Genomic DNA, 21,933 nt, shown 5'->3' with positions numbered 1-21,933 from the left:
TCACTAAATTATTTTCAGGTTTGTGTGTCTCCTTTTCCACGCTTGTCAGGGGACTGAATCCCCTCCCCTGAGGGGAAATCCCACAACCTCGAGTTCTATCAAACAGAGGAACCTCCCCTAAGCCAGTCAGGGAGGCCTCAGGGAGGCCAGGTGACTCCTCCAGGGCTGGACACTGCTGGCTGCTATTCATTAAGCACTTACTACGTGCTGGCCCCTGGCTGGGCGCTGTGCTCACAGGCTCTCCTTCATCCCCACAGTGCCCCTGCGAGGGGAGCAGTAGTGTCCAGCTGTCAGCCTCTCTCTGCCTCCTCATTCATCCCCTCCTTCCCCTTGTCTTGCTCAGGCTCTGGTCCTGTCTACAAAAATTGGCACTTCCAGAAGGGTCTGTGCATAAGCCTTGCCCCCCGACCCGCACCCCACAAACCACCTGGGCACGGTCTCGGAAATAAGAATGGGAACATCAGGGGCCCCCCTGCCAAGATGCTCAGTGGGACCCCAGGTTGGCAGAGGTATGAAGACGGCTGCCTGGTGGAGATTTGCTAAGGAACAATTCAGACACAGGAGGGTTGTGTCCCTGTGGGTGGGCTGCCATGGCACAGAGTAGGGTTCTGCGGGACCCGCTTCCCTCTCGGGCAGTGGATTGCCATGACCCCAGCTCCTGCTGCTGCTAAAATGAAGATGTCAGGGTGGTGAGGCTGAGGAACTTCCTTAATGATGCCCATCCTGCTCCTGGGTCCCATCCTTCTCCTTCCACCTCCCACCTTGACCCAGGCTGCCAAAGCTGCCCTGTAGTTTAAGCACCCTGGGAAATGCTGCCTCCTCCAGGAAGCCTTCATGGAGCAGTGGGAGGAGAAGCCAGGATAGTGTTCACAGCCTTCCTCTCCAGAAACACAAAACTCCTCTGATTTGTCTGTGCTGAGCTCTCCACTAAAACCTTCAACTCTCAACCTGCAGGGATTTCAGACTTCGCCTTTGGTACACTTGTTACCTAGTTCTGAGTCTGAATTTATCCACCCCGTGTTCTCTTTATATCTGCTGGTTTTCACGCGGTTCCCTTTGAAGCTTTTATGGGGCTAGTTTAAGATTGAGAGAGAGGAGTAGGACTTCATACAGAAGATTGTAAACTTAGAGAGCATCTAAGCCCAAGAGGTGGGACAAGCTGAAAATGTAAAGAGCTTCTGAGAGGGTTTAGCTCATTTTGGGCTGTCAGGCTATGATGGATAATTGAAGGAAACCAAAGAGACTGGATGTGTATTTGATTGTGTGAGGAGCACAGCGGGGGAGAAGGTGGGGAGCACATCCCATCCCCCCAATGAATACTCCCACATTGTCTACGTCCCTACTTTTTGGTAGTAAGCAGGAAAATTCATCCTTTCCCTATGAGCCTGATCCCTTGAAGAATTCTTCAAATTTGCCTTTTAATTTTCCAGAAAGTGTGGAATTCCTCTGTAGGTCTTTCTTTCACCCAAAGCAGAACAGCTGAATTGTTTTTTAAAGATTGCTCCCAACTCCATCTAGGCCTGCACAGTTTTAGGTGGGTTGGGCGGGCCACCCTTAGCTCCAGGCACTGACCCAGACAGTCACTCATTTCCTGTAAGGGGGATGGGGGCTTCAGGGCAACCCCACTGCAGAGAAACAATGCTTGGGGAATCATCCACACACTCGCTTACCCTGGGTACCATCCTGCAGGCTCACATACCCCAGCTCATGGAAGCCTCACCGTCACTCAGGGGGTGAGCTGGACAAGCCTTATCTGCATCCCACAGGTGAGGAAAGAGGTTCAATAAGTAGTAAGACCCATCCTCAGTCAGAAGGTGGACAAGTGGCAGAGTTACTTCAAGCCTGTCTCGGTAGAGGACATGGAGAGGCTCCCTTGGGCTGTGAAACTAATGCTGGGGGTACAGGCTGGCTGGACACTTGCATGGCTCCCCCATTCCCACCCCCAAGAGCTTTCTTTCTCTGTGGGGCACAGGTCCTCACAGGACACCTGCAAGGACAGGCCCTGGATGGAGCCATGGTTGTGGCCTGTGCTCTCAGTCACACATGGAAGGGGTCCGTTTAGAGCTTGACTTGCAGACTTCTTCTCTGCTGAAACCCACTGGGCAGCCCCACCTCCCAGGTCTCACAGGGTCCAGGTTCAAGATGCAAAGCCCCATCTCTGGGAAAAAATAGGATAGAATTCTAAGGTGTCAGACATCATCTAACCCAACTCTCATTTTAAAGGCTAGGAACCTAATGGCACCAGAGGAGAGAGATTTGTCAGGGTGTGCCTGGTTTTCCAGATGGCGCTCACTTGTCCTGAGAGCCGAGCCTGGGGCCGGGCCTGCATGGCAGTCTGTTTTTATGCTCCTGGGAGTGTCTAGTGCCAGCCAGGGCCACAAAGACACTTATGCTCCCATGCACATTGGTGGATATGTGCTGGCACCCAGAACACTCCCTCCAGACTGCTTTCCTTCCTTAAATTGAACCCATTTAGAAAGTTTTCTTTCCTCTCCTCACTGAAGACATCCATCACCTTCCCCGGCAGAGGCGAGGCAGCCACAACTCCTTCCCTGGGTTTATTAAATATGTTCCAGAGACTATTTGTAGCTGTCATGGAGAAGCCGATGGGAGGCTGGGATCCCTCTCAGCTCTGCAGCCTGTATTTGCATCTCCAGGTCAGGGACCCCTCTATAAATGTTTCTCCATCACAGGCTTGGGATACCTGAAGCGCCAACGCAGTTGGCCTCACTCTCAAATAGCCACTGGGACCACAATGGGGTGGCCAAGGGATCTCAGCTGGGGCTGGCTGGACAAGGACTGCACCCATCCAGCAGGACAGCCACCTCTCACGGATCAGACCCCAACTCAAACAGGGCAGTGAAGAGAAAATTCACTCCCCCTATGTCCCAGACCCCATGGAGCCACTGAGAGTCATAGATGGGACCTGGGAGTCCCGGGTATGGGGACCATACTCCCCCCACCCGGGCTGTCCTAGCTCAGTTGGGCCTTGGGCTTGCAGATAGGGATGTGGCTTGAGAGAGCCTGCCACATGCTGGCTCACAGTGGAGCATGGAAGGGAAACATACTCCACAGAGGCCTGCAGGGCTTGCCTGGCCCAGGGAAGGAGGTTTGGGGATAGCAGGCTGTAGCTATGAAGGACCCCAGAGGCCCTGGAAACTCCCTCCCCATTTGATGGATGAAGACAATGAGTCCCAAAGAGAGAGAGCAGGGCTTGCTGGGGACCCCCACCTCCCTGCCCACTGTCCCTTTAGTGCCCCTTTACAGGAGGACCCAGGACAACTGAGGCAGATTTACTTCCTTCCCTAGGATTCAAAGAGCTGGGAAAGGAATTCCAGAAAGTACTGAGACTGAAATTAGGAGAGCCAAGCTTCTAGATTTCTTTAGTCATTTCTTTTTCTTTGTTATTACGAAATATTTTCAAATGTACAGAAAGAATTATATAACCAACATCTGTGGACTCACTACTAGTATTAACAAATCCTAATAACTTGAATGATTTCTATTTTCAAGTATGGTATTAGCTGCTATATGGTTAGCTGAATTTTTATAGCTCTTTTCAAATGTAAAATAATTTTATTCTTTTCAATAAAGGCATTTCATTAAATGTATAACCAGGATTTAATTTTTAGACCCTGGAAGACTTCATTTAAATACATTCAGAAGTCAAGAAGGAAAAAAGCCCTCTGTCAGGCCTTGTGTCCTGGTTTTTCTTTTTTGGAAAAATGGTCTCCGTGGCTATGGCCTGGCCTGCTTGGAGGGGAGGGAAGTTGCTACAGATTGCCTAGACTCTGGAGAGGTGACATCCCCAGGAAATGCTTTCTTTCAAGCCTTCAAGATGGACCCCCCACCCACCCACCCAGAATGAGTAAAGAGGAGCATGAGAGGAAGGAGAGGAAGCCTAACCCCAGGTGGGCTCTGCTAGGTGGCCCGGACCCTCATCCTACCTAGAGTCCTATGTTCCCTTCCCCTGACCCAGTACATTCCTCAATCCTCTTCTTGCAGACCATGCTCCCAGCTATGGCCAGCTACTTCTAGCTTGTAGCTTTTTTATTTTTATTTTTTTAAGATTTTATTTATTTATTCATGAGAGACACAGAGACATAGGCAGAGGGAGAAACAGGCTTCCTGTAGGGAGCCCAATTCCATCCCAGGACCCCAGATCATGCCCTGAGCAAAGGCAGACACTCAACCACTGAGCTACCCAGGCGTTCCACTTGTAGTTCTTATTTAGCATTTACTATGTGCACCTGTCAAGGTGTCAACAGATTGTTAACTGCATGTGCTGGACCCGCTCATGTCAGCTCAGAGAGGGGACTCCTTGTTCAGGGACATCATATTAGTAGCTTGCAACTGGCCACGGTAGGAGAATTTATGCCATGAAAATCAATCTGCAGACACTACAAATCAGGGCTTCCCCTCTCTCCCTGAGAGCTGGTTGTTAACCATTTGCCAGCACACCACTGGTATTAACTGTTCCAAGAATATTTGCATTTAAGCATTCTCCTAGAGAAGAAAAACACGTAAGAGCCAAAGGAATGAATCACAAATGGTCAAATTTCAGATACGAGTCTGAGAGTGAGAGGAGTTTCACCTCAGCAAAGCAGCCACTGCTCAGCATTTTGTGGCTGGACAGGTCCCTAGAAGTTACATTGTCCAAGCCTCAGGTTAGAAAGCAAAACGAAGTCCAGAGACGTGACTCACCAAAGGTCGGTCACGAAGCTCACTAATGACACAGGTGGGCTTACAACTCATAGTTGCCTTTCCTGGCACTTTCTACAGGATATTACAACCCCAAGCCTCCTCATGACGCTGCTCAGCTGGAGATGAGGCTGAACCCAAGTGATGAAAGTGAAGACACGGAGGTAGGAATGGCGGTGTGCCAAGCTCTTCTTGTCCCTTTCTCCTCACCCTGCTTTCCCAGGAAAGGGCTGGGTGTCTAGTAGGTGCTTAGCAACTTCTTATAGGTGCTTAGCAAACTCTTGTATGGGCTCAGGCTGATGAGCCAGGTGGGCAGAGTCACGATGACATGGGCAGGGGTCCACACCTCAGGTGGCATGGTGAGCTCACTCAGCAACCAGGTCCCTTTGGCGATCAGAGTTTAAGGGATGGGTCACAGAGACAGCAAGTTTGTCTGGAGGCTGTCACTTGCTCTGGCCCTCCCAGGAGGGGTTTCTCAGGGTCAGAGGGCAGTTGACGTCTCCAGAAACCTAGGTATGATCCATGAGGCAGAGAGACATAAAGAAGATGGGAGCAATCTGGTGCCACACCAGGCTTTTCCGTCACTGGAGCAGGAGTGTGGTGCTAACAGCTGAGAGAGGCAGAAGCTTGGGCTAAACCAGACAGTGAAAGGGGAGCAAGGGTGGGATGGGGGGAGGCAGAAGGGAGACTCGGGGAGTGGGGCGGCAGAGGGGAGGAGGGATGGGGAGAGAAGAACCACACTGGCTAGAAGATGGCAAACAGGAAGGAAGACCTGCCTGCAAAGCCAGAAGATAAAGCAGGAGGATGGAGCAAAAGGGAAGGAGAGAGAAAGAGGAGCCAGAGAGACATGCCCCACAGGGCCACTCTTGACCTGGCCTCTGCTCAGACCTCCTCCCCTCCCCCAGGGTGGCATGGGGACCCTGTGGCCTGGCACTGGGGCCTCCAGTCCAGCGTATGTGCACAGACTCCGGGAGGGGTGGCGGCCCAGAAGCAGCCCGCGGTGGCCGTGCCATCCAGCCCTGTGTGGAGGCTCTGCCTGTCCATGCCCCCAGGGGCCAGCCACTGCCCGGGCCCTGGCCCCTCACCCCCTGTCCCCGCCAGCGTCATCTACACCTTCTTCGTGCACTTGCCCTCTGCAGAGGCCGGCCCTGGTGACCTGGAAAGCAGCTGTGTGTCCCTGCACTGAGTTCCTTCCACTCCAGGGGAAGGGGCAGGGCAGGCTCTGAGGGGGGCTCCTGGCTTCCCTGGAGGGGCAGGCTCTAGGCTGAGCGGGCAGCCATCTCCCAAGCACCGAAGCCCTTTCTAAAGAGGACTAATAGCAAAGCCGGACTGCTTGCGTGCCCTGGTCACTCGGGCTGAGTCCAATTTTTAGGCATCAGAAGCGACCAAGTGTGAGCAAAGAAGAGAAGGAAGGTCTCCGGAGGGTGGAAGCTGTGGGCCCTAGCCCTGAGGGTGGCGCAGGCTTTAGGGTCAGGCAGACACTGGGTTTGTGGCTGGCTCAGAGCAAGACCCCGGTATGACTCACCTTCTCTGCAAAAAGGGGATGCTGGTGATGCCTCACCCTGTGGTTGTGTGGAGAGAGAAATGACACACAGCCAGAGGCCTGGTGCACACTCACTCCTGCTAGCCGCTCAGTAAATGTCCCTTCCCTTCCAGCTCAGGGAACCTGGGTGGCCCCGACTCCATAGGGGGCTCCTCCAGAGATCAGAGTTAAAAATCTCTGCAAACACTTGCTGGGTCCTGGGGAGGTAAGTGTCTGCCACTAAGTACACTGAGGTAGGGAACGTGAGATGCCCACAGGCTCAGACTTAAGCCGTCTATAGGGCAACAAACAAATTCTTGAGCAGGAATTGTGCCTACTGCTTTGCTTACATTATCTCTGCCGCAGATCCAAAGGAGAAAATCCACCTCCCAGGCCTGGACAAGTCCCCCATGGCTCCTGGCCACAATCCTATCCTTCCAGACACAAAGGTTCAACCTTAGCATCACTGACCTGCCATCGCTCTTGCTTCCTGTGATCACCGGGCCTGGTCCAGCATCTCTGCCTCTTCTGGGGCCGCTGCAGCCCCAGCCCTACAGGGTCAGGCCCAGGCTCCCTCCTGGCTGGCTCCTGCCTGAACTTCCTGCTCTGGGAGGGGCCCCTTTGAACTAATCAGTCACTTTATTATGAGACTAATTGTCAAAAATACTACCGGCTAAAACTTTTGAAATGCCTACTGGATAACATATGAAATTTGTGGTCCCAAATTTGCTCCCAATCTACCTTTCTGAACCTCTCTCCCAGTTTGCTCTCCCCAAACAGGCCCAGGGCATTCTCACCTCCAGGCTTTCCTTCTCATGTTCCTCCGCAAGCCTGCAAGCTCCTTCCTCCACCTAGCTGAAACACAACCCTCCCAGGTGCTGCCTCTTGGGAAGCTTTTCTAGACGGTTCCTCATTGGAGCCCTCTGCTTGGTTTGTCCTCTGGTTGGAAGTACACCCTGGAAAGGGTGCTGAATGGGGGCTGGCCCCTGGCCGTGCCACCAGCTGGGCAAGCTAACAAATTCTCTGGTCTGTTTCTTCACTGGTGAAATAGGGTCCCCACAGATGGCTCCTCACTGGCCCTCTTGAGCCTTCTGAGTCTGGATCTGCAGGGTGGGGTCTGGGAATCTGTTTGGGGACACTCCCCAGATCATGAGGAGCCACTACCACTTTGGGGAGTCCCTGGACTGGAGAACCTATAGACTGGCCTAGTGTCAAGACTTCTGCAGACTACAGATGTCTCCAGATATCAAGGGACCTGTGTCCTTTTTTTTGCAGGTTCACAAAGCGTCAGCTGTGACGTTTAGAAGATGCTCAACAAATGAGAGTCGAATAAGCGAATGAATGAATGAATGAATGAATGAATGAATGAATGAATGAAGGCCCTGAAGGGAAACAGTTGTAGCTTGTGTAAACCAAAGTGAGAACAAACACAGTCGCCCGGGCAAACATTCATGTGTACAGATAAACATAAACACTTAACGGCGGGCACACCTGTCCTCAAATGCAATTTGAACATAATCCAAAAATTCTGCATTGGCACCTATGCATACGCCTTTAATTTTTTTTTTACAAAAGCCTCAAATGTGTGAGATTTATTACCAGTAGGGACACCCCAACCATTTAAAAACAGTAATTAATTTCAATATTTTGTTACATCAGGATGCTGCGTGGTGATAATGTGGCGTGCATGCGTGTGTGTGTGTGTGTGTGTGTGTGTGTGTGTGTGTGTGTGTAGGGCTGGGGGTTTGGGGGTGGCTTGCTAGGATTATAAAGATTACTGGGGGCAGCTGAAGGCTCTTAGGACCAGGCAGCTAATTGGCCGGCTTCCCCAAGTGGCTGTGGCTCAGGGCTGGAGCCCACAGGGAGCATGCAGTGCCAGGTGTGAGTGGGTTCTCCAGAACAGTCCAGAACTTCCCCAGGAAGTCCTGGCAGTGAGGATTTCCCCAGGGACCATGCAAGACTGTCACTGGTGGGTGGGTGATGGTGAGGGACCCTGGAGGGTGGCCCTGTGAGGCACACAGAAATGGCTTGGTTTGTGAGGCATTTCCCCCAAGCAAAGGCACAGACTAAGGCCATACTTTGATCAAAACCTCGGTCCAGGGTGCTTTGCTCTTACAGCCTGTCACTGATGCTGCCTCTATGCACAGCTGCTGGACCAGTGTCCCCTTGCCCTGGTCTCAGCCTGGGGTCGGTCAGGACAAGGGAGAGAAATGGATAAGACCCCAGAGGTCACCCTGGCAGGGGCTGCAGCAGGGCACTTCTGTCCCATGGACCCCATCCTCTCCACTTAGTGCTCGCTAATGTTCTGCTTGGTTCTCTGAGCTTTGTGGTGCATTTCTAGCAAAGTAGTAATAATTAGACCCTTAAAGATATGTTTTCCTTCAGAGTTTCAAACTATTTTCCTGACATTATCTGGTTTGATAGTGTCCCCTCAAGGCAGGAGTTCTCATCCCCTCCTGCAGCCCCGGAATCTATGGGGTACCAGTGCCTACACAAGATGAGTGTGGTTTCCATCATCCATATCTGTGAGGCTGGACTCCCAGGTGGCCCTGGCCTGCCCTCTCTGTAGTCAGAGTGGCTTTGGCCTTGGGTCTCCTCCTCGTACCACCATCCTTGTCAGAACTCTCAGATGACAAGGCTGAAAGTCAACCCTTGGACCCTGCTGGAAGGATCCAGCAGCCCTGGGAGGCCTCATAACAGGGAGGCCCAGACTTTGCAACCACTACCCGGCCTCTGCAGTGTCTTCTTCTTTTGAAAGCCACAACGCTGGTGGGATGAGTCCCAAGTATGTTGCCTGTTCTCAAGTGGTTAAACAGAGAGTTACCACCGACCTGGCAAGTCCACTCCTAGGCATACACCCAAGAAAAATGAAAACACACGTCCCCACGAAAACTTGTATGTGAATGTTTATGGCAACATTATTCATAATAGCCAAAGGAAGAAAACAGCCCAAATGTCCATTAACTGCCAAGTGGATAGAGTAAATAAGCCATATCCATGCAAGGGAATTTTATTCAGGAATAAAACAGAAGGAGCTACTAATACACACTACAACATGGGTGAATCATGAAAACACTACACTAAGTGGAAGAAGCCAGACACAAAAGGCCACATGTTGAAGGATCCCATTTATAGAAAATGTTCAAACTAGGCAAACCTATAGCACAGAAGGTAGACTGTTGAGGGGCGCCTGGGTGGCTCAGTCCATTGAACATCTGCCTTCAGCTCAGGTCATGATCTCCAGGTCCTGGGATAGAGCCCTGTGTCAGGCTCCCTGCTCAGTGGGGAGTCTGCTTCCCCGTCCCCCCGCTCCACTCATGCCCTCTTTCTCTCTCTCCCCACCTCTCAAATAAGTAAATAAAATCTTTTTAAAAACCACATCAAACAAACAAAAAGGAAAGTAGACTGTTAGTTGCTTAGGGCTTGGGGGAGATGGGAAGGAGGTATTTAGGGGGCACCATATAAAGGGGAGGGGTTTCTTTCCGAGGTGATGTAAATGTCCTAAAATTGCAGTGGTGGCTGCACATATCCATAAATATGCTAAGAAACCATTGTATAAATATTTATTTATTTGAGAGGGGTGGGGAGCACAGCAGAGGGAGGGGATGGAATAGGGGAGGAGGAGAGACAGAGGGAGAGGGAGAGGGAGAGAGAGGGAGAGGGAGAGGGAGAGGGAGAGGGAGAGGGAGAGGGAGAGGGAGAGGGAGAGGAAGAAGCAGACTCCCTCCTGAGCAGGGAAACCCCCTCCCCGGGATCATGACCCAGGGGGGATCACGGGACTCTGACATCACAGAACCGGCATTCTAGGACTCCGAGATCATGTCCTGAGCTGAAGGCAAATGCTCAGCCAACTGAGCCACTCAGGTACCCCAAAACCATTGTATGTTTTCAACGGGTGAATTGTGTGGTATGTGAACTATATCTCAGCAAAGCATTATAAAAAATTTCAAAAGAGAGCAGCAAACTGGGCCTGAGAGCTGTGGGCTGACCTTCTGGATACACTGCTGGTTTGCTCTGTGACACAGGAGAAGCCACCTCCTTCTCTGCATCCCTGGCAGCCCCTTCAGGAGCCGGGGAGAGACTAGGGGAGAGGCTACCGCCTGCCAGTGAGGAGCACTGGGAGGAAGAGGGGATGGAAGCTACCTTGGCAAGTGGAATAAGAACAGAGGCATTATTTAAACGGACAAGATTTACTGTCGAGGTGTCACTGCTCTGGGAAGTTGCGATGTCCTTGAGTTACAGGCTCTGAGCCCCATAGAATGTTAAGTCACAAGGTACCTGAGAGCAATCAGGAACACAGGTAGGATGCTGTTCCTGCCCAGGTGTGTGAACTCGCCTCCCCCCCAATCCACAAACATTTATTAGAGGCACGGAGGACACTGAACTGATGGAGAAACAGCAGGAAGGAGTGGCAAGGCTTTCCTTAGGGTACCCTGGTGGGCACGGCCGCCTGCATTTATTCCCTCTCATCTCTAAACCAGGATGTAAAACAGAATCAGATGCAATCTCTCTGAAATCTGTCTGAAACAGAAAACCCTCCTCCCACGTTTGCCTCCCAGCCCCAATGCTAGGTGTCCAGATGTTGTGGCAGCTGCCAGCACATTCCCTCTTTCCAAACCCCGAGTATACATACAGCCCAAGGCTGACCATGGCTGCAAGCCTTGCAACCACCCCCAGGCGTGGCTCCGGTGCACACAACAAGGCCTGCTGTCCTGTCTGCCATCTTAACATCCTGAGACTGAGGCCCACCTGCAGGGGATCCACACAGGCAGGCATTGGGCTGGCTGGGGTCTGTGTGTCATGGGGGTCCGGTGTGCCCAGGTTCAGGACAGATGTGTCAGGTCAGTGCGTGGGCATAAGAAGCCTGGCTATTTTGGGGCTTTGAATTCTGGAGCAGCAGGATACAATACTGATAATGATCCTTCTAATTAAAACAATAATACTATTAATTATCTTCTTATTATGGGCATAGATTTTACAGGTATTATGAATCAGTAGTCACAACAACCCAGTGAGGTACATATTATCATCTTCATTTTATAGATCTGGACACTAAGGCTCAGAGAGGTTAAGTATCTTGCCCAAGGTCACACAGCTAGTAAACCAGTAGAGGTGGGATTTTAAACTAGGTCTGTCTGATGCAAAATCACTGGAAAGCATAATCCACACACCATCCCCCTCTCAGACCTTTTCCCAGGAACCGGAAAGCCACCCAAGCATCCTGAAGATGATTGCTCTGTCAGATGGTAATCTCAGGACTGCCCCAGCCCCTATGCGAATTGGGTCCAGCCCCAAACATCACATTTATGTCAGGCTATAAGGGGTCTTTGTTTAATCTTACGATTGAGACACTGAGGAGAGGAGGCCTATTTTGAAGCTTAGTCTGGAAAGCAAACCTGGGTACAGAAGGAGCCTGCTCACAACACTGCCAGTCAGTTTCCTGTGCCCACCCCACCCCCAGAAGTGGCTCCCAGTCAGCGCCGCTGGTCTGGGGCTGGCAGTGTGCAGTGTGGCTGAGATTCAGGGCGGGTCCACCCACCATCTGGAGGGTGGAACAAAGTGGGTGACCACTCACACTGTGCAGAAGTGGGGTGTGGGGTCTCGTATCAGACCAAACTGGATCCTAACCCTGGCTCTACCCCTTAACAGTGCTGCTGCCTATGATAAGAGCCTTACATCTTTGGGACCTCAATTCATTGACTGTAAAATGGGAATATAGTGCTTCCCCCACTGAGATGTTCTAAGGCTAAGGATGGTGATGACAGTAAAGGATCCTGTCACATTTACTATGTGCCAAGGACGTCTGTTCTAAATATCTACCTAGACATCTCTGCAACTATCATTCTATCTATCTATCTATCTATCTATCTATCTATCTATCTATCTATCTATCTTTTTCAACTACTTTGTAAGATAGACATTACTATTATTGCCCTTTTATACATGAAAAAAAAATCAAGGCTCAGAAGGAAGAGAAATATGCTCCAGGACACAAATCTGAGTGCGTGGGGGTGCTGGCTTCTGAACCCTATGTGGTCTGACTCTAGAGTCTGGGCCTTAATTGGCACACCACACTGCCTCTGATGCACGAAGGTCCAGCCATGGTGCCTGGATGGTGCACAGGGCCATGCCTGCCGGGTGGTAGGGTCACATCCATGGCAGCTGTGGTCATCAAATGCCCCAGGCCGTCCAGAGGAACTGGCAGCTTATTAGGAGGTGCCAGCATTATACCACCCAGATCTAAGCATTGACTAAGCAGAGAACTAGAAACGTACCCATTGCTTGGAGAGAAAAAAAATAAAGGAGAGCTTAACTGTTGAATCCAGAAGGGGTCTTCACACCAGCTACTGGAGGCTAGTAGACCCCACTGGCAAGGTGGGTCTGTTGGGCTGTAGGGGTCACAGGGACAGAAACACCACCTGCCGTCCATGCTGCCCAGTTCCTGCCTTCAGGGCAGCCAGTCCCTGCATGTGATGCATCTCCCCCCTGTGATGCGTCCTGTCCACCAACATCCACACCCCTCGGGTGAAGTGTTTCCTTCCAGATTCCCAAAAGCCCTTGGATTTCCTAAGGAGGGACCTGGACCCTTAGGACCTCAGGCCCACACAGAACTCAATAGGATCCTGAAAGAAGTAACAGAGAGAGAGGAACTAAGCAGAGAAAGCCTTGAGAAGTCATGGAGAAACTTGGAACATAAGGGTAGCAAGAAAAGGGATCTGGAAACCAGAAGTCCCAGCCTCCAGGGTAATGTGCCCTGGCCAGGAAATGAATGTGGCCTGCTTTCAAATTTTGTTCCCCCGGAAAGAGCACCTCTCCTGCCATCGTCCTTTCGTCAGAAATTCACATAACAATCCTTTTTCCGCTTTTGCCTTTGCTGCCAAGAAGGCTCAGAGTTGAATTTAATGCCCACTATTAGTAAGCGTCCAACCTCAGGTCCCTGGCAGCATGTCCTCCTCATTCCGCGCTCTCATCTATCTGGGATCTACTTCTCTGACTTTATTTGTAGCTGTCAAGGGTCCCTGTTCTCCTTTTTGGAAGCTAGTAGAACACACAGTATAGGTGGCCACTGGATTACAGAGGGAGATTTTAGCATTAATGGGGAACTGGATTAGTGACCTTTTAAGGCTCCCTTTGAACCCTGCGTTTCTGGGACAGTGATCAATAAATAAACAGTCTGCCATGCTCTTGCTACACACACACACACACACACACACACACACACACACACACACACACACACACAGCTGAGCCTCTTCACTGTCTCCGGGCAAAGGGTGTTCTGCTTCGGGAATGTCAAGGAGAGACTGACTCTAGTGCATGCGCTCGCACAGGACAATCAGCCCAGACCTGCTTCTTGCCGGCATCACCTTTCGGTGCTGGAGCAGGGCTTGGTCACAGGATGCCAGCTGGCACAGACACACAATGAGCCGACTACTCAAGAACAATGGCCCCTCCACAATGCAACTGTCTGCTAATTGACAACAAAGGCTTAGCAGGGACTGTGAAGTCATGAGGCTGCTTCTATGACAAGCACAGAATGGAACACAAACCTCTCTCAGGACGCACGTCTAAGCACAAACAGGAGCTACCAGGGCGTCCCTGCTGCAGCCCTACGTTTTTCAAGACTCATGCTGGGCTCCAGGCCCATTTAAGCTTGAGAGGTTTGCCAATACCAAGTTCAGCTTATGGACCTCCTTACCTCCGTCTCTGGTTCTGATGTCAAGGAGACATTCCCAATCCATTCCTACAGGGTGATGAAGTTCAACTCCCTTGTTTTACGGATTGGCAAACAGAAGCCCGGAAAAATGACGTCTTGCCCATTTACTGGCAGAGGCAGCACTAAAACTCACATCTTCAGAGATCTGAGATTGGCTGGGGCAGCGGGGGGTGTGGGGGTGTGGGGGCGAGGGTGCTCACAAAGGCATTGGCAGGGTGTGAACTTTACAAAGAAGGTAGCATTTAACAGCAGGGCTCGCAAAAGGCGGGACCTCATCCCAGGGCCCGAGTTAACAGCCACGACCCGGACCCGTGAAGGGTTAACATCTCAGAGGAGAACCACATAAGCTGGAGTCAGCCTCCAGACAATTCATTCCAGCCTGAGGAAGAGGCAATTAACAGCTCAGGATTAGACTAAACACATTTTCTGAGTGGCAAAGACTCTCCTTAGGTAAACTGGATTGCTTAGCCACGAACCAACTCCACACACAAAAGTGTCAATGAAACAGTCTGCACCTTTCCCCCAGCTCCCCAACGCCCAGATACCCCTCCCTGTGCTGTTTAAACAAAAATTGGTTGACCCCATGCTCCCAGGTCATCAGGTGAAGATGAGACCCCTAGCTTCTCCAGCCAGCCCATCTGTCCCTGTCCCTTCTCGTCCGAGGAGAGATCTGACCTCCAGATGCACTGGCCTATGATTACAGTGGTAAATAGAGACGCTCCCCCTCCTTTGCTGATGGGGGAGACCACTGTGACTCCCAGGCAGTCTGCTCTGGTGACAGGCACTGCTCACACCTCTAAGTCCCAGGCGAGCCTTGCTGCTGTCCCAGAGTTTCTGGAGGGGTCAGTGTTTGGGATTTAAGGCGAGCTTAGCTCAGTGTAGCTCTGCAGTAACATGGACCTAGTATTGACTGTTTTCCTTTGAGCCTAGTTTATGTTCCCTGGCACCCAGAGGTAAATGTAAGGGAAGAGGCTCCCTGGTGGTGGTGATCACACTCAGCCCTGGGATATTAGTAGTAGTAGTATGCGCTTAGTTTATGGAGTATTTTCAGATGGTTCTAATGTAAGCCTGGCCACAGACTAAGAAGCCAATCGTAATATTCTCACTTAACAACAGGAAGCTGAGGCCACAAGAGGTTAAGAGCCTTGATCAAGGCCACTTAGTTAATGAAGAAGTCGGGACCAGAAATTTGGTTTCCTGCCTCCTAAGTGAAATGAGACTTTCAGAACAGCTTGGCTGATCCAGCCCCTGGCCAAGACATCGTTAGTATTTCAGCACAGACCCTTCTGAGGTCCAAAGGCACCAGTCTGCGGAACTTGCTGGCCTCTCTCAGTACCTCCTGGGGGACTTGGAGGATGCCGCTGGGCTCTAATATATGGGCGGGGGGGAGGGAAGGTGGATTCAGGGCTGCTCTGGGCCAGAGCATCTCTGCTACTGAGTTCCCCAACTTAACCTGACACTCCACCTTCTCCCCCACATCCATGTCCTTGCCTCACCAGAATCATTCCTCTCTTTCCTGTGCTCCTTTCCTGCTTCCTGCCCTTGCTCTAGCTCTCCTCCCGACACAGGCTCTAGGAAGTGGTCTGATGGCATAAGTAGAGTCCCCCTGCTTCAGAGTCCAAGTCCCCACTCAGGGCCCCAGGCTTACAGAGGCCCTTCCGTTTTGAGGAGATGGCATCATGGTCTCATGTGAAAAGCACCAGTGAGGAGCCAGTACAGGGCAGCCACGGTCCATGCGTCCTCAGGCATGTGGCTTTGCTCATTGGGGTCTCAGTTTCCCCATCTGCAAAAGGACAGTTTGGTTTCTGTGACCTCTGGGTTCCTTGCTGCTCTCAGAGACTCTCTGAGGACTCATTTAATAAGAAGCAAGAGCAAAGCCTTAGTAGAGATCCCATCCTCTGAAATGACTTTGCCATAAAAGGGGCGGCTGGAGCAGGCACTAATAGATTCACAGAAACTCTGGAGAGTCCAAAAAGGATTTTAATTAAAACATAAATGTTGTAAACATTCAAACTCACTCCACCCTGGGAGCTGGGGCCCAGCTGCCTGAGAGGGGTCAGGGGAGTATTCACCATCATTAGCCTTAACAGGTGCCCTGTTTATGTTGCCAATGCAGAATTCTCTAAGGGGATCTCCTTCACATGGAACACCCATACAAGAGGAGATGGGGTGTCTTCGAGTGGGTCGTATCTAGAGGTGGTCTTGTGGCTTGATTTTGAGAAAGAGCTTTGGCCCCCAGTATCTCCCCATCCTATTATATACACACATATATTCATATTTTATGTATACATGTTCTATAAAATCCCATCACTGGGGGTTCCTTTGAGTTAGGGATCATGCTTCTATAGGTAGGCAATTAGTACACAAGAGATAATATATTTGATTAACAAGTCACTTCCTGGCTGTGCAATCTTGGGCACTAGTCTTGTTCTCTCTTAGAAACAGTGACAAAAAAGAAAGAAAGAAAGAAAGAAAGAAAGAAAGAAAGAAAGAAAGAAAGAAAGAAAGAAAGAAAGAAGAAAGAAAGAAAGAAAGAAAGAAAGAAAAGAAAAGAAAAGAAAAGAAAAGAAAAGAAAAGAAAAGAAAAGAAAAGAAAAGAAAAGAAAAGAAAAGAAAAAAAAGAAACAGTGACAAAAATGCTTGGCCACTTTTTCAGGGATGAGGGGTACTGCAGTGGCCTGGCCTCTGGACTCTCTTCCTTGGGACTCAGAATCCTAGAATTCTGCTCAATCTTCTTAGAGCTGATGATCCTGGGACTTGACCCAAAAATAGCAGGAGGAAATCCGAGGGCTGAGAAGCTGTGAGAGGTGCCTCACAGGACCACAGACCCTGGCCAAGCAACAACAGAGTTGATGAGGAGGTAGCCATGGCAATGGAAGGCCCTCCCCTGGGGTTTCTACCACAAGTAAAGAGGAAAATGAGCATAGAACAGGTGCACGCCAACAGCGAATACCATCGCGGGCCGGGTTTTGCATTCACTCTACTCGCTACAACTTTTGGTGATTGTCTAATTATGGCTCATTACAAACATCAAGTTACATTTTGCAAGGTCGTAACTACAGGGGAAGGATACAATTATTATAATGAAGCCGCCCTAGCCCCAGACTCTTTCCCCTCTAATCAGTCCAAATGCCACTGTTCAAATCATCTTCCTCGCCTGCCACCTGGTCCTCCCAGGTCTCCTCTCCTGCATCCCTTCCCAAGGCCAAGGCGACAGAGCATGATCCAGGGCACTGTCCCTCCACGGCTTGTCTGCATCGGGAGTATTTTTCTTCCCTTTCTTTCTCTAATGGGCAGCTTCCCTCTGGTGCTGCCTTGGTGGAGAGGAGGAGCTAAGGATGTCTGATGGTTATGGGGACAGGGCCTTTAAAAAGTGGCAGGATGCAAACTAGAAGTTTAGCACCTGCCAGCACAGTCCATGGTGGGGACCCGCCTGCTGGCTGGAGCCAGGCAGACAGTTCCTCGATGGCCAGATACTGGTCCATAAACTCTAGGCAATTGAGGCCTCAGCAGTAGGGAGTGGGAAAGGCTTGGAGTGGCCTGGTACACCTGTTTCTTGCCTTTCTTTGAAGTCCTCCTATCTCCAAACGCTGTCCCGGCAGGGGTGGGGAGCACAGCCTCCCTCCTATAAAGGCAGTTTTCCAGGGAAAGGCTGGTCTGTATCCACAAAAGGGGTGGAGGTTTATCTTAGTCCCTCCTTCTGCTGGCAAACCTACTTCCAGGAATAAGGCACCACTTTTAAAGAGGACAATCGTAAACCTCAGTTACCCAGAAACAGGGAACCAGAAGGATGAAAGGTCTGGACAAGCTCTTCCTTTCATGGAACTGGTATTTTTTAGTCTAGAAAAGAGACTTCAAGGGAACATGACAGCCGGCTTCAAAATCTGAAGGGCTGTCATGTATAAGAGGAAGCAGATTTGGCCCATGTGCCTGGAGGCAGAATCAGGATCTGCAAGCCAGCCAACCATGGACTTGGCCATCTCACAAAGTAGTGAGTTCACGGATGACAACTGGTCAAGGAAGCCACAGAAGAGGCTTGCTCTCTGAGTGGCAGATGGGCTCTGAGGTCCCTTCTACTCTAAGACTCTGTGACTCTAGGCAATAGCTCCTGGCATAGCACCTTGTACTCAGTTGATGCCCAATCAGTGTTTTCACACTGCCGAATGGATAATATTAAATTACACAGGAGTGGGGCACCTGGGTGGCTTGTCATTTGAGTGTCTGATTCTTCATTTCAACTCAGGTCATAATCTCAGGGTCATGAGATCGAGCCCTGTGTCAGGCTCCATGCTTAGTGGAGAGTCTGCTGGAGTGTCTCTCTCTCTCTCTCTTTCCCTCTCTCTCTCCCCCTCTCCCTCTGCCCCTCCCTGTTTGTGCCCACACACTTTCTCTTGAATAAATAAATCTTTAAAAAAATTACACAGGGGAATCAGCTTTGAAGTAGTTGGTAGAGACCTTCACCAGCAGGCCTCTTTCCAACCAAAGTAGCTCCTATTAGGGGTTATCAAAATTCATGTAATTAGGAGTCCCCCATGGTACTTAAAGTGCAGATTCTTGGGCTCCACCCGAAATTTGGATTCTGTACATCAATAGGGACAAGAAAGCTATATTTTAAAGATTTTATTTATTTTATTCATGAGAGATGCAAAGAGAGGCAGAGACACAGGCAGAGGGAGAAGCAGGCTCCCTGCAGGGAGCCCGATGTAGGACTTGACCCCAGGACCATGACCTGAGCCAAAGGTGGATGCTCAACCACTGAGCCACCCAGGTGTCCCAGAAAGCTTTATTTTAAAAATAAGCTCCCTTGGGGCACCGCTCAAAGGATTAGGTCTCTGACTCTTGATTTCAGCTCAGGTGATAATCCCAGGGTCTGGAAATCAAGTCCCATGTCAGGCTCTGTGCTGGGTGGGGAGCATGTTTAAGATTCTCTCTTTCCTCTCTCCCTCTCACCCTCCCTCTCAAAAACAAACAAAACAAAACAAAATAAGCTCCAGATATGGAGCTGTGTAATCCAGGAGTGTGTCCTGGATTACCAGGACACACTTTAAGATATGTAGACCTACAGTAAAAAGCCACTGGGTTCTTCTGGTTCCCTGATCATCAGCCCCATCAGAATTGCCATGCCTTTGAATGGCCATATCCATTTGCCCCTGGAGACAGAAGAGACCTCCATCTCATCTGGCTGAACCCCAGAAAACTCAGGCCTGGAGTAGCCAGAAGAAAACAAGGCCTCTTTTGGCCCAAGCCCCATCACCAAGTAATACATTTCCTGCCAGGGCAAAGCTGGTCTCAGAGACCCCTCCCACCACATTCTCAGTCCTGGGAGCTGGTCCATGGCCTCCAAGCTTCTGGGCTTGCAACTTCCCTTCCCGTTGACAGTTCCACATGGTTCTCCCACTTAGGTCTAGTTTTGGCTCCCACCTGGCCCATGACTTGGGCTCTGTTTCTGGCCCCACCGCCTTGGGCTACTCAGCCTGGTACCCAGGACCCTCCCCCTCGGGGCTGCCCCCTATTATTTTCTCTGATTTTGCGCTCCAGGCCTGCAAGCGAACCCAGCCAGCCTCCTCCTGCGAGCTCTCTCCCTTGCTGGGATAAGAAAGAAAAGAAAAAAAAAAAAAAAAAAAAGAAAAAGAAGGGGGCTAGACTTTCATCCCAGCCCTCCTTTTCCAGGCAGTTCTCCCAGTCCTCAGTGCTTCTGGTCTGCTCCCACCACATCAGAACGGATGAAACCTGGCTCTTCCAGAAGGTTCTCTCTCTTTCAGTCCCCAAATCACTGCCAAGCACCCCGTCTGGCCAGACTCTCCCCTCCCCTCTGCCCTTTCCCTACAGGGATTGATTTGTTTAGTTTCAACAGTTTAATCTTCTCCTTCCCTAGGAGCAGAGCTGTTTCTTCTGATCCCTGGTGGGAGGCGTTCTGTATTGGACTGAATCAAGGAGGGGCTGGGGGAGGAAGGTAAGAGGGAAAAAAAAAAAAGAAAAAGAAAGGAAGAAGGAAAACATACCTCCTGGCAAAACCCAGAGCACCACTTTTGCAACATCTTTCCCCGCTACATTATTTATAGCATGACTGAAACATTTATTCCTCCCCTGCTCTTCCAAAGAGCGCCGGTGTTTCTACTGAGCTGTAACAAGTACAGTGAGCCTGAGCTCAGCGCCAACACCAAACATTTGATACACAGAAAATGCTGTGGCTCACAGCGGCCAGGAGGAGACCCGGACAGAGGGGCTGGGCCCCGGGAGAAGGAGGGTGTGGCTCCAGGATTGGGGGTACAGGACAGAGGGAAGGCAGCCAGGCTGCAGACAGGAAAGGAGGGTTCTCTAGGCAAACAGCTGAGGCGCCTACGGGAAGCCAGGCTTGCCGAGAACCAGAGGCCGGGGCCCACCAGGCGCCAGATCTGCACCAGGGATGCTCAAGGAGACACTGGCTGGTGACACGCTTTCTGAGCAGGTATTTTCATCTATTCCAGTTTATGTAAGTAAGTACACTTAAGAGTCTATGTGTGTGATAGAAAGGGAACGGACTTTGGATTCAGAGAAATCTGTTCCACGGTGTCCCTTCTGACACATCTCTGCCGTGTGACGTAGGGCCAGTCATATAACTGAGGCTCATCTTGCCTCTCTGCAGAAAATGGATACCCACATCCACCTTGCATTGAGGTCACGTATGACAAGCACCTAGCACTTTAAGTGAATTTCATCTCAATTATAAAAATGAACTACCTAGCACAATGCCTGGCCCTTAATGGATATTCCATAAAGGGGGCTCAGTCCATTTTCAGTTGGCAAGCATTATGAGTACTCGCAGGCTTTGCAGAACTGTTTCCCAGTGGCCTGGTGTACATGCTAATGAGAATACATGGTGCGATAAGGGAGACCTGACATTCTCGAAGGCCTCCAGCTCTCTTGGAAAGAATAAGCCCACGGACCCATGACAGCGGAGCCCCACATCCCCATTCATCCTGGCTTCGCTTTAGCTGAGCTAGCAGCCACCACATCCGTTCCTGGCTGCAGGTCTGCTTGGTGCCTTCAGAGTCACATCTACCAACGCCTGCTGTGATTACCCAGGGAGTTAGGGACCCCATCCGCCCCCCACTGGCCTTGGCACCTTTTTAATGCCTTTGCTATTTTCCCTCTTGTTTGCAGGAGGAGACTCTGTTTCCCACTGATTTGCTTTCCAGCACTTCTTCCTGTTCAAGAGCAACCTTGTATCTAAACATGTTAAAGCCATATTTGTTTTTATAATCCCTTTACTGGAGAAGAAGGGATATGAGATCTAGTGGCAGGAGATCCACTACGGGTGTGGTGTCTGACCCTGGAAGAAGCAAGTTAGCCACTCTGGAAATAACAACCAAACACCACCAGCATCCATTCTGCGCTCAGGGTTTTATGCACATCGTCTCGTTTATTCCTACAACAACCCTACGGGCTGCACATTATTATCTCTATTTTCTTTCTTTCATTTTTCATTTAGTTACTCCTTTGAAAATATTTTACCCCATCTACTACCTGCCAGATATGGCAGATGGAACACAGTGATGAACACGACAGCTGTCCTCATGGGGGCCTATAATCCAGATGGGGAAATGGAGACCCAAAGAGGTTAGCTAAGGCCACATGATAACCTGCCCTCATGCCTCACACCTCTCTGTAGGGTGCTTTGAGGTCTACAGATCCCCTGGGACCAGCTGATCCTGCCCCCACTGCCTGGCCCCAGCAGCTGGATAGCTCAGGAGTGTGGGGCAGGGACTGGCTTACACATGCAGACGTGTAAGGGGCTCCCTTTAAACTGTAGAGCACAGTGTGCCATCGGGTTTCTGCCTCATGATGCTAGAGTCCAGTGGGTACCTAGGAGGTCAGCCAGGTCCCCAGGAAGACACCTGGGCCAGTCCCCTGAGCAGACTGGGTTCCAGGTAGAGGAAGCTTGTCCTCCCTGGCCCTGGCTCCACTGCTCAGGCCCTGGCTTCCATCTGACTGCGACACGAGACCTGGTCTC

The 21,933-nt window shown here is 50.7% G+C and overlaps 1 protein-coding gene across 1 annotated transcript in view; it reads right to left on the bottom strand.

Annotated features, from left to right (window-relative positions):
* Nucleotides 1-21,933, bottom strand: part of DSCAML1 (DS cell adhesion molecule like 1) — a 344,574-nt gene that overhangs the window by 201,816 nt on the left and 120,825 nt on the right. The gene's annotated exons all lie outside the window — the stretch shown is intronic.

Source organism: Vulpes lagopus, chromosome 10, assembly GCF_018345385.1.
Source record: "Vulpes lagopus strain Blue_001 chromosome 10, ASM1834538v1, whole genome shotgun sequence".
NCBI lineage: Eukaryota > Metazoa > Chordata > Mammalia > Carnivora > Canidae > Vulpes > Vulpes lagopus.
The sequence above is the reverse complement of the archived record's forward strand: the minus strand, read 5'-3'. Positions and strand labels throughout refer to the sequence as shown.